Source organism: Loxodonta africana, chromosome 14, assembly GCF_030014295.1.
Source record: "Loxodonta africana isolate mLoxAfr1 chromosome 14, mLoxAfr1.hap2, whole genome shotgun sequence".
NCBI lineage: Eukaryota > Metazoa > Chordata > Mammalia > Proboscidea > Elephantidae > Loxodonta > Loxodonta africana.
This window is the reverse complement of record NC_087355.1, coordinates 15,976,161-15,989,271: the sequence shown is the minus strand read 5'-3', so window position 1 is coordinate 15,989,271 and position 13,111 is coordinate 15,976,161. Positions and strand designations below refer to the sequence as shown.

The 13,111-nt window shown below is 39.8% G+C and overlaps 1 protein-coding gene across 2 annotated transcripts in view; it reads right to left on the bottom strand.

The window, feature by feature from the left end:
* Positions 1–13,111, bottom strand: part of DNAJC5B (DnaJ heat shock protein family (Hsp40) member C5 beta) — a 157,823-nt gene that overhangs the window by 122,731 nt on the left and 21,981 nt on the right. Inside the window, exon 3 of one of the 2 annotated variants that reach the window (XR_010317767.1) lies at positions 6,014–6,552. The exons of the other annotated variant lie outside the window; for it this stretch is intronic. The gene's annotated coding sequence lies outside the window, so the exon portion shown is untranslated. Of the gene's footprint in view, positions 1–6,013; positions 6,553–13,111 lie in introns of those variants that run through there. 2 annotated transcript variants of the gene reach the window in all.

The window sequence follows — 13,111 nt, the reverse complement described above, 5'->3', positions numbered from 1 at the left end:
TTACACCTTTCCCTCCATCAGAGATGGTAATACGTTTGGGCTTAAAAGCTGGGCTAGTTTCTGGGAGAACAAATAAACGTGAGACAATGAATTGACCTAAAAAAGGCCTCTGGCATCAATTCTATATTAACGAGAACTTTAAAAGGCAAGACTTGCTTCGAATAATCCATGTAATTGTTTTTTTGCCAAGGAACTGTTCCTAGGTCCATTGAAATTTTGTAAATTGAATCTTATATTAGTGCATTAAGGTAACTATCCATCAAAACTATGAAGCCAAACTCTTTGTTGAAGTAACATCCTAGTTTACTTCCTTTTTAAAGCTGGAATTTCCACTTTATAATTCTTTTGCTTCCACATTTATTGCAGACCTACTGTGCGCAAGGCAGTATACTAGGTGCTATAGGGAATGAGTGGAACAAAATCTTGCCCTTGGAGAACTTAGAGCCTAATAGTGGGTATGTTAAATACCAAAACTCTACCAGAAGTGCTATAAGATACTAAAGGAAAGAGAAATGGCACCCAGGTGTAGTGATCAGGAAAAGCTTCATAAAGTAGAAGGCATATGAGATGAGCGGAAGGATGGTTACTTTCTTGACAAGTGAAGATGGGAGTGGGGTGAGAAGGAATTTTAGGGCTCAGTTGGGTTAGAGTTTATACCAATAATTCTAATCAAGTCAAAGTTTTATCACTAATGCTACAAAAAGCAATTAAAATTTCATTTATTTGTAATCTATACTCCATCTGCATTTCAAAAGCTTTGATAGGGCATATAATAAAACCATATATATAATTGCTGTTGTTATTAAAAAAATTTGTTATTAAAAATATATATATATATTTTTTTAGCTGCTATCAAATCAGTCTTTGTGATGGTTAATGTTATATGTCAACTTGGGTAAGCTAAGATTCTCAGTAGTTTGGCAGACATTGGACTGATTGCTCTTCCATAATATATAATGTAATCACCTCCATAATGAGATCTAATATGAGCAGCCAATCAGTCAAAAGTGGAGTTTCCTTGGGGGCAGCGTCTGCCTCCAGTATATAAATGCATATTCCAGCAAGGCTCACTCTTGCTCTGGGTCCTGTATCTGACTCGTCATCATCTGACCTCAGCTTCCTGGGATGTGAGCCAGAATCCTGCCACCTGACCTGCTGATTTTGGGTCCATCAGCCCCTGCAACCAGCCTGACTCCTGACCTACAGATTTGGGACATGTTGGCCTCGACAACTGCATGAGCCATTTCCTTGGATTAAATCTAGGAAAATTGGAAGTTGTCAAAAATGAAATAGAATGCTTGAAGATAGATATCCTAGGCACTAGTGAGCTGAAATGGACTGGTATTGACCATTTTGAATCAGACAATCCAATGGTCTATTATGCTAGGAATGACAACTTGAAGAAGAATGGAGTTGCATTCATTGTCAAAAAGAACATTTCAAAATCTATCCTGAAGCACAACACTGTCAGTAATAGGGTAATACCCATACACCTACGAGGAAGACAGGTTAATATGACTACTATTCAGATTTATACACCAACCACTAATACCAAAGATGAAAAAAATTGAAGATTTTTACCAACTTCTGCAGTCTGAAATAGATCAAACATGCAATCAAGATGCATTGATAATTACTGGTGATTGGAATGTGAAAGTTGGAAAAAAAAAAAGGATCAGTAATTGGAAAACATGGTCTTGATGATAGAAATGAAGCAAGCGATCCCATGATAGATTTTTGGGTCCTACAATCTGTTTTTTTTCAATAACATAAATGGCAAATGTACATGTGAACTTTGCCAGATGGACTATACAGGAATCAAATTGACTACACCTGTGGAAAGAGACGATGGAGAAGCTCAATATCAACAGTTAGAACAAGGCCAGTGGAACAGACCCTCAATTGCTCAGATGCACATTCAAGTTGAAGCTGAAGAAAATTAAAACAAGTCCACAAGAGCCAAAGTACAACCTTGACTACATCCCACCTGAATTTAGAGACTATCTCAAGAATAGACTTGATGCATTGAACACTAATGACTGAAGACCAGACGAGTTGTGGGATGACATCAAGGACAATGTTCATAAAGAAAGCAAAAGGTTATTGTCATGGATTTAATTGTGTCCCGCAACGATATATCCCAACTTGGCTGAGCCGTGATTCTCAGTGGTTTGCCTGCTACATAATGATGTAATCATCCCCCATGATAGAATCTGATATGATCAGTCAATCAGTTGTAAGGGGATGAGGGTGGGATGCAACACCCTTACTCAGGCCACAGCCCTGATCTGACATAACGGGAGTTTCCCTGAGGTGTGGCCTGCATTACCTTTTATCTTACAAGAGATAAAAGGAGAGAGGTGAACAAGGAGGGAGGGACCTTTTTACCACCAATAAAGGAGACCCAGGTGCAGAGCGCATCTTTTGGACACCGGGTCCCTACGCTGAGAACCTCCTACACCTGGGGAAGATTAAGACAAGGACCTTCCCTCAGAGCCAACAAAGAGAGAGAAAACCTTTCCCAAGAGCTGGCACCCTGAACTTGGCCTTCTAACCTCCTGTGAGGGAATAAATTGTTGTTGTTAGGTCCTTTCTGATAACATGTCCAAAGTAGGTAAGACAAAGGCTCCTTGTCCCCCCTTCTAAGGAACATTCTCACTGTACCTCTTTTAAGACAGATTTGTTCATTCTTCTGGCAGTCCACGGTATATTCAGTATTCTTCACCAACATCATTATTCATATGCATCAATTCTTCAGTCTTCCTTATTTATTCATTGTCCAGCTTTCTCATGCATATGAAGTGATTGAAAATACCTTGGCTTGGCTCAGGTGCGCCCTAGTCCTCAAAGGGCCATCTTTGCTTTTTAATATTTTAATTAGGTCTTTTGCAGCAGATTACCCAAAGAAATATGTTGTTTGATTTCTTGATTGCTGCTTTCATGGGCATTGACTTTGGATCCAAGTAAAATGAAACCCTTGACAACTTCGATCTTTCCTCTGTTTACAATGATGTTGCTTATTGGTCCAGTTATGAGGATTTTTGTTTTCTTTATGTTGCGGTGCAATTCATACTGAACGCTGTAGTCTATGATATTCAACAGTAAGTGCTTCAAGTCCTCTTAGCTTTCAACAAACAGGGTTATTTCATCTACATATCACAGGTTATTAATGAGCCTTCTTCCAATCCTGATCTACATTCTCAGATTATTTGTTCAGCATACAGATTGGGTAAGTATGGTGAAAGGATACTACCCTGACACACACCCTTCCTGATTTTAAACCACACAGGATCCCCTTGTTCTGTTCAAATGACTGTCTCTTGGTCTATGTACAGGTTCTTCATGAGTGCAATTAAATGTTCTGGAATTCCCATTCTTTGCAATGTTATCCATAATTTGTTATGATCCATACAGTTAAATGCCTTTGCATAGTCATTAAAACACAGGTAAGTATCTTTCTGGTATTGTCTACTTTCGGGCAAGGTCCATCTGACATCAGCAATATTCCTCATTCCATGTTCAGCATACAGATTGGATAAGTATGGTGAAAGAATACAACCCTGATGCACACCTTCCTCAATTTTAAACCACACAGTATCCCCTTGTTCTGTTTAAACGACTGCCTTGTGTTCTATGTGCAGGTCCTGCATGAACACAATTAGGTGAACCTTTATAGAGACCTACATTTCGTTGACTACAACATTTTTCCCAGTCCATCCCTATTTCTACTCTGTCCTATAGTGTCGCTATTAGTTGGAATTGACTCGTCGGCAATAGGCTTGGTTTTATCCCTATTTAGTTTATAATGCCTTTACCATAAATTGCCAGGACATCTGAGAGTGGAGTATACGCAGCTCAGGGTCAGATGGACAATGGACTCTTTCAGTGACCACCAGCAGTGTCCCCAACTCACCTTGCTTTTGTGATCACTAAGATGTAAGCATTCAGCAGTTTTCCTTCCTCGTGAGGTCTTGGTCTAAACTGAATGTTTCCCTGAAACCACTGAACTGACAACATTTTATTTCTACTAAGCTACTTCTGATTATCTCCCCTTTCACTTTCAAACAGATTACCCTCTGAATGCTTCCTCTGCTTAATACTCAGGTGGTTGTTGTTGGTTGTCAGTAAGTCAGCTCCGGCTCCTGGAGACCTTAGGTATAATGGAATGAAACGTTGCCTAGTCTCGCACCATCTTCATGACTGTTGTTATGTTTGAGTCCATTGTTGCAGCTATTGTGTCAAGGTAACACTAAGAAATCTAAAGGAATCTATCTCTACAGTGATCTGATCTTTTCTCTATGTAGTTTCAATTGAATTCTGTGTGTTTATTTCTATATCTACTCCTTGATTCTAAATGCAATTGGTTTAGAGAAACCTAAGTGCTAATAACGTTTTTTTTTAGGAAAAGACTACTACGTAAATGAAGATATTGATTGAATGTATGTCTCAATTTAGGAGACATTTAAATGTCAGACAGAGGGAAAACAATGAAGATACTCTGCAGCTGCAAGCCAAGGAACGCCTGGGGCTACCAGAAGCTGAGAGAAAAGAAAAGATCTTCCCCTTAACCTTTCAGAGACAGCATGGCCCTGCCAACACCCTGAATTTGGGCTACTGCCCTCCGGAATTGTAAGACAATAAATTTCTGTTCTTCAAATACATATCCACACATGCAAAACCAAACCAAAAGACCAAACCCAGTGCCATCGAGTCAATTCTGACTCTTAGCGACCCTATAGGACAGAGCAGAACTGTCCCACAGAGTTTCCAAGGAGCGCCTGGTGGATTGCGAACCGCCGACCCTTTGGTTAGCAGCCATAGCACTTAACCACTATGACACCAGGGTTTCCGCACACGCAAAAGAGACACTTAAATGTGGGAGGAAAAAAAGCTGCTTTTTGGAATTTAGGAAATATAGCATTTTTTGGCTAGATGGAGTCCCCAAGAGTTACAAAAGGTTAACACACTCCGCTAACTGAAAGGTTGGAGGTTCAAGTCCACCCAGACGCCTCTTGGAAGAAAGTCCTGGCGATATACTTTTGAAAAATCAGCCACTGAAAACCCCATTGAGGGTTCTCCTCTGACATACTTGGGGTCACCGTGAGTTGGAATTGACTCTTCGGCAACTGGTTTGCTATGCAGGACGTTGTGAGGGGTACAGAAATGATCACATAATGGTACCTGCCAGGAGGGAACTTCCGGGTTGAGCACCAAACCAAACCAAACCCATTGCTGTCGAGTCAATTCCGACTCATAGCAACTCTATAGGACAGAGTAGAACTGCCCCATGTGGTTTCCAAGGAGTTGCTGGTGTACTTGAACTGCCAACCATTTGGTTAGCAGCTGTGCTCTTAACTACTAGCCACCAGTGCTCCTCTGGATTGAGCAGGGAGACAAAGTCACACACAATTCAAATGCAAATCAAGTGTTATAGCAGTGTGAAAACTACCATTTTTGGAATTAAATCCTGAGTTCAAATTCTTGCTCAGTTTCTTCATCTATGAAGTGGAAATAATGACTCCTGCTTTGCAGGAGCACCGTAAAGAGTAAATGAGGTGGTTTCAGGGGACATACAAGTTAATTGGCATAATAACATCTATTAAGAAAACGTTCTGCATCCCACTTTGGACAGTGGCATCTGGGGTCTTAAACACTAGCAAGTGGCCATCTAAGATGCATTAATGGGTCTCTACCCACCTGGATCAAAGGAAAATGAAGAACACCAAAGACAGAAGGTAATTATGAGCCCAAGAGACAGAAAGGACCACATAAACCAGAGACTACATCTGCCTGAGACCAGAAGAACTAGATGGTGCCCAGCTACAACCGATGACTGCCCTGACAGGGAACACAACAGAGAACTCCTGAGGGAGCAGGAAAGCAGTGGGATGCAGACCTCAAATTCTCATAAAAAGACCAGACTTAATGATCTGACTGAGACTAGAAGGACCCCGGAGGTCATGGTTCCCAGGCCTTCTGTTAGCTCAAGACAGGAACCATTCCCAAAGCCAACTCTTCAGACAGGGATTGGACTGGACTATGAGATAGAAAATGATGCTGGTAAGGAGTGAGCTACTTGGATCAAGTAGTCACATGAGACTATGTGGGAAGCTCCTGTCTGGAGGGGAGAAGAGAGGGCAGAGGGGGTCAGAAGCTGGCTGAATGGACACGAAAATAGAGAGGGGAGGGAAGGAGTGTTGTCTCATTAGGGGAGCGCAACTAGGAGTATATAGCAAGGTATATATAAATTTTTGTATGAGAGACTGACTTGATTTGTAAACTTTCACTTAAAGCACAATAAAAGTAAAAAAATAAATAAATAAATGAGATGCTGAAAGAAGAGAGCTCAGCACTGTTGGCACACATTGGAAGTTCTCAGTGATAAGTCAGCGTAATTTTTATTATTATTAGCTTTATTTTAATCACAGGAAAGAGAAACCAGACACTATACAAATTTAAAGTTGGAATTTCCCACATTTACTTGGAAGCCTGAAGAAGGGCTTCTTTCAGGAGGTGGCCTTTGTGAAGAGCCTTGAAGGATGAGTGATATTTCTGTAGGACAAAATGGAGGACATGGGTCACTCTACAATCTTGGTACATGAACACTGGCCCTGTCAAAGTAATCACCTCAAGAGGCGTGGCTGGAAATCAAATTTTGTACGTGTTAAAATTTGCGATACTTATTTACGATTGCACCTGATGAATTAACTTGCTCAGTAGATCTCTACTTATATCTTTGTTTAGAAACAGGCAATACTTGTCGAGGGGCTATAATGTCCGTAAAATAGTCACAAAGCAAATAAAAGACATTTCGAATAAGTGTTGTTGTGAAATAATTTCAAGAGTATACTTATTATTAATGACAGGCAGTGTATTATGTAGTTATTGGTTTGTCATCTTGTCTACGGAGTACATGGTGTAAAGGAAGAAAAGTGGGTAATTATATTTTACATGAACATCAAATTGAGTGTTCCTTTTCTTATAGTTCTGTAAAGTAGAATTGTGGTGAGATTGTCCCCAGTTAATGCCAGGAAAAACGAAAAATAAATGTCTTTTCATTTTCCAATATCTCTTAGATAAACAAGTAAAACCTGTTAAAGTGGTTTGGAGTCATTAAACGTAAGTCAATTCCATTTAAAACAAACTCCCTAGCTACATCTAAATTATTTTGTTATATCAAATACTGCTTAGCATAAAATTAAATATAAAAGTTTGTATGAGAATGAAATAAATATCATTACTACTATTAATTGTGGAGTCCCTGGGTGCTGCAAATGGTTACATGCTCAACTACTAGCCAAAAGGTCGGTGGTACGAATATGGATTTCTATATATAGAAAAATGAAACAGGATTCATGCCTCACCGTGCACAAAAACAAACTCAAAATGGATTAGGGACTTACACGTGAAAAACAAAACCATAAAATTCTTAGAAGAACAAGCAGGGACAATGCTGTCAGGCCTAGCTTTTAACAATGGATTATCTAATATAATAAAAGCACAAACAGCAAAAGGCAAAAGAAATAAATGAGACCTCATAAAAATTAAAAATTTTGTTCATCAAAAAAACTTTACCAAAACAGTGAAAAGACAGGCTACGAACTGGGAGAATATCTTCAGAAACTATGTATCTGACAAAATCTAATAACCAAAATATACATAAAACTGAACAACAAAAAGACAACCCAATCATAAAATGGGCAAAGGACTTCAATAGACATTTCATCAAACACAGGACAAGATGCTCAACATCATTAGCCATCAGAGTGATGCAAATCAAAACCACAATGAGATACTATTTCACTCCCCTAGGATGGCTAAGATTAAAAAAAAAAAACAGAAAATAACAAATGCTGGCAAAGATGGGAGGGGATTAGAACAATTATCCATTGCTACATTGCTGATGGGAATGCAAAATTGTGCAGCTGTTGTGGCAAACAGTGTCGCTGGTCCTCAAAAACTAAAAATAGAACTGCCATAAATCAAACGAAATCCATCGCTGTTGAGTCGATTCCGACTCATAGTGACCCTAGAGGACAGAGTAGAACTGCCCCATCAAGTTTCCAAGCAGTGCCTGGTGGATTTGAACTGCTGACCTTTTGGTTAGCAGCTGCAGCACTTAACCATTACTCTACCAGGGTTTCCAGAACTGCCATATGACCCAGCAATTCCACTCCTATGTGTATGCCAAAAAAACTTGAAAGCAGAGACTCAAAAAGAGACTTGTGTACCAATGTTCATTGGAGCACTATCCACAACAGCCAAAAGGTGGGAACAACCCATATGCCCATCAACACAAGAATGGATAAACAAAATGTGGTATGTCTGTACAATGGAATACTACTTAGTCAGTCTGAGAAATGAAGTCTTGATACATAGTGCCGTGTGGGCAGAGCTTGAGACATTATGATGAGTAAAATAAGCCAATCACAAAAGGACAAATATTGGATGATCTCACTTATATAAAAAGACAAGAAATGGCGAATGTATAGAGACCAAAGTTTATTAGTGGTTACCAGGGGTATAAGGGAGGAGAAAAAGGTGGGGGGGGGAGGGTTAACAGTAATGTAAAAATCACATTAAGGGTAGGATTGCACATCTGATTATTGTAATTTCTGTCAATAAGTTGTACACCTGTAAAAAGTTGAATTGGCAAAAGTTGTACAATAGATATATTTAAAACAATGACAAAAAAAAAAAGTAGCTGCTAAGGCTGCTTATGTACAACCAAACATCTCACGGGATTTGGTTCCTTGGTTTAGAGATTTAGGATCAAGGTATCATGGGACATCCCAGTTAATTGCCCTAATAACGTGTTTAGTGCTTCTGTTCTACCTCCTAGTTCATTGTGTAGTGCCTGTGGCCTTAAAAACTTGCAAGTGGCCATTCAAGTCTCAACAATTGGTTTCTATTCACCTAGAGCAACAGAAGAAGAAGGAGAGTCAATAGGAGGAGGATATAGAATATGCGGCTAAATGCCTCCATGAACGACTGCCTCCTTTGCCATTAGACAGAACCGGATGGTGCCCATTACCATTACTGAAAAATTTGATCAAAGATTCCATAGAATCCTGATCAAAAGGGGGAAAATGCAGAACAGAATTTCAAATTCCCATGGAATCCGGCCTTTCTGGAGCCTAGGAGTCTGGATGAACTCATGAAACTATTGCCCTGAGATAACCTTAAAACAAAAATACTCCTGAAGTCATCTTAAAATCAAACAATAGTTTAGCTTAACTAGTAAAAAGGTCTGCCTTGAGCATTACACTCTTTTAAGAACTATCTATATGGGATCAAATTGACAAGAGCAACTCGAAAAATTAGATAGTAACCTTAGGAGGCAATGAGTTTATCATAATGAGGGAAGAACAACTCAGAAATGGAGGGTAAGAATGGTTGCACAACTCGGAAGAATGTAATTAACGTCACTAAATTGTACATATTGAAACTGTTGAATTGGTATACATTTTGCTGTGTATAGTTTCCACAACAACAACAAACTAAATAAAATTTAGGAAAAAAAGAGAGGGAAAAATGAAAAAAATACTGAAATGTTTACTTCAGGAGAAAAAAGGTCAAATTTTCTTTCTTTAGAAAATAAAAGATGGATTTACACAGGTCCCCTAAAATATTCAGCCTTAGTAAAGGATCCAACTTCTCCAAGTTTCCTCCTACTCAGACTCCCACACCTCCAGGCTCCAGGATACAAGGGAAATGGCTCCAGCCATTCTTTTGGGCGGGCCTTGGCAGCAGACTAAACCCCAAAATGTAACTTCCCCATGTAATCTTGTCCTCCCTCCAGGCTAACTCTTTCGTGCCCCACCCCCAAACTCCCAAAGAGGAAGTTACTACTGACCAAACTGTCCAACGCATGCTGTCAGCTCCGCAAGTCCTGAAAGGAGTCCTGTAACCCACTGATTCTTTGTCTCTGTGACACCATGGAGGAAGTAAAGAAACACTGCTGGGAAGTCAGTGAAGAAGAAAAAAATGTAACATCTCAGAAAATCTGGAACAATTCTCTTCTTTTCTTGTTGTTGCCAGCTGCTGTCAAGGTGACCCCACACACAATGGAATAAAACACTGCTCAGTTGTAGATCTAACCATTGTGCTACATAGGATTTTCACTGACTAATTTTCAGAAGTACATCACCAGGCCTTTCATCCTAATACATCTTGGTCTAGAAGCTCCACTAAAACCTGTTCAGCATCATAGCAACACACAAGCCTCCATTAACAGACGGGTGGTGGCTGTCTGTGAGGAGCACTGGTTGGGAACTGAACCACAGTCTCCCACAGGAAAGGTGAGGATTCTATCACTGAACAACCATTGCTCCCTTCTCTTCTTTAGGTTCAAGAAACTAGAAGAAAACTATTCCTGCCTGAGATAGGAGTGGACGACCTCTTAAGATACCTTCTTAATATTCTCTGGCAATATTACTAGGAGGTAGACGACATTATTCGTTATTCCTTTTATCCCTCGTATTGTACTCAGAGAAGTGAAGTGACCTGTGCCTAGTCATAATGTTGGAGGCATTATCAGGAATAATCCATAAAAGTCATTTTTACTCATAAACAGATTCCTTCTCCCTGGACAAAATTGTTTTTCTCTTTTGAAATTATTTCAATCAAGGCTTTTTTTATTTTCAAGTAACATAAATTCACATCAAATTAACTCCAGTAAAACAGAGTGGTTATTGTAAGGATTTTGCGGTATTTCATAAATCTCAAGGTTGGGAAAGTGAGCCTTGTGAATAACTGGAGCCAGGAATTGGCTATGACGGTAAAAACTGAAGCCCAATCTGATTAGTACATGTTGGTATTGTTGTTTTCACATAATTATTAATGCCAATAGCCCAAGAGACCAAATGCTGGACTTGTCGGCCATTGTGCCCAGCTTGTCTTCCTAGCTGAAATGACCCTCCCACCACTTTCTATGCAGGTAAATTGTTCTTACACATGGTAGCCACTGATGGAGCCAGAAGTGGGCATATGAGCCTAGGACAGCTTATGCACTAATGGTCAGAATCCCATGAGATGGGTCAATGGAAAGGCCTCACCCCAATAGCATTGATGGTAGTTAGACAAGCGAATTAGTTTAGACTCCTTTGGACTGGAAAATATAGAAGGACTGGTCAGTTGGTAGCAAAGGGAAATGGACCCAATTTACAGAGAGACTTACAGAGCCATAAGTAAGATATCACGTTGGCCGAAAGAACCGGAGTAAGGAGCTGGCTTCTAGAGCACCTTCCCAGTTCTAGATGATAGGTGTTCTTAAAAAAAAAAAAAACAAGTGTCTTGTGTGAATCTCTGCAATCAAAAGAACCTATATTAAGACTCTGTTGTAAGTGACAGAAAACCCAACTCAAACAGCTTTAAGGAAAAAGATAATTTACTGGCTCGAGTAACTAAAAAGTTTGGAAGTATCACTGTCTTGAGGCATGGCTGGATCCAACAATCTCATTTTATCTGCCACGGTCCTGGCAGAAAATAGATCATACAATGAAAACTGAATTTTAAAAAGAGGAGTACTTACAAAGATAAGGGCAGGATTCAAGAAAATTACAATATCAAAATACCAGAGCAAATAACAGTAGAATATCATCACCACCTCTAGGCCTAAAGAAGCAAAGCAAAAGTGGTTATTGGAACCTGCAGATTACTGCGTGGAGAGGGAGCTCTAGCCTTCAGCAGGGACTCTACAGAAGGGGCAGGGGGAATAACAACCCAGCTTTACTCCAATCTCCTGCTGGGGCTCCCACTTGGAAGCCAGAGGGGAAGAGAGGTTGATAAAGTCCATTTAGTCAGCAGGTAGTGAAGTGGAAAGAGTAGATCTGGGAGCAAGTGGAAGATACCCAGCACCGCTATGAAGACTCTCTCTGTCTCTGGGCTCTGCATTCCTCTGTGTTGATGTGTTTCTAAGCAGGGTCTCAGCTCATCACCCTTACAGTTTACAAGTCATAGGAAGGGAGGCTCTCTTGCCCAAAACTTTCCAACAAAAACCCAGAATTGAGTCTCACTAGGCAGATCCATCTCCATTTCAGTCTAGAATTGTGCCCATTTTTAAACAATTCCCATGGCCAAAAGATGATTGAGCAGCTCATGATCACTTTAATACCCTTGGAGCTAGGAAGGTGAGATCAATCCCATAGAAACACATGGCATGGAATGGGGGAGAGTGGTTCCACAAAGGAAAATTCAGTTATTAACAGAAAAAGGAGAAACACATAGAGGCTACAGGCAAAAGGTATCTCCTGGTGGCACAAATGGTTAAATGATCGACTACTAACCAAAAGGTTGGCAATTCGAACCCACCCAGAGGTGCCCTGGAAGACAGGCCTGGCAATCAAAATTCTGAAAGGTCACAACCCTGAAAACCCTATAGAGCACAGCTGTACTCTGCACACGTGGGGTCTCCTTGAGTCTGAATTGACTTGGCGGCAAATAACAGACAAAAACAGTACATGTGCACTACCTTATCCAACTACTCCTAGTCCAGCCCTTGGGAAATATGTAATGACTGATTGCATCGGTTGGATACAGTGTGTTTTGAGGACTATTCATTGCACATAGTTGGTGCTCAATGCATGTTTGCAAAATCTTGCTGAAATATAAATGTTAATCATCATCGAGCTGGAACTTCACAATTATTTTGCAATTAACCAGGAAACTTTCCTGAATCCAGAGGGTATTTTTTTACAGTTTCAATTTTTATAGTGATCCTTATGCATGTTGACTTATGATTATTAACTTCTTGTTTGTAGAAATCTATATTTACACCTCCCAAACACTGGCTCTTTCAGAGTTCTGAATTATTTTGCAAACCCTGTTTATTTGCTTTCATTAGACCACAGTCTTCAGAATTTCTGGCTTGCTTACACATATCACCAGGCGTTTTTTTTAGACCCATTTAGCAAAAGATGATCAAGAAAGTGGCAATAAATCGAATTAAGATTAGTGAACAATTTAAATTTAACTGTTAATCAAGCTTCTTTGTTTCTGCCCATTAAAGATAACTATCAATGTTGCCAAGAGCTGTTTATTAAACGGATAAAAATGAATATTGTCTTTAAAAAGTCAAGTTGCCTTTATCTGATCTCAAAGGTAAGCTTGT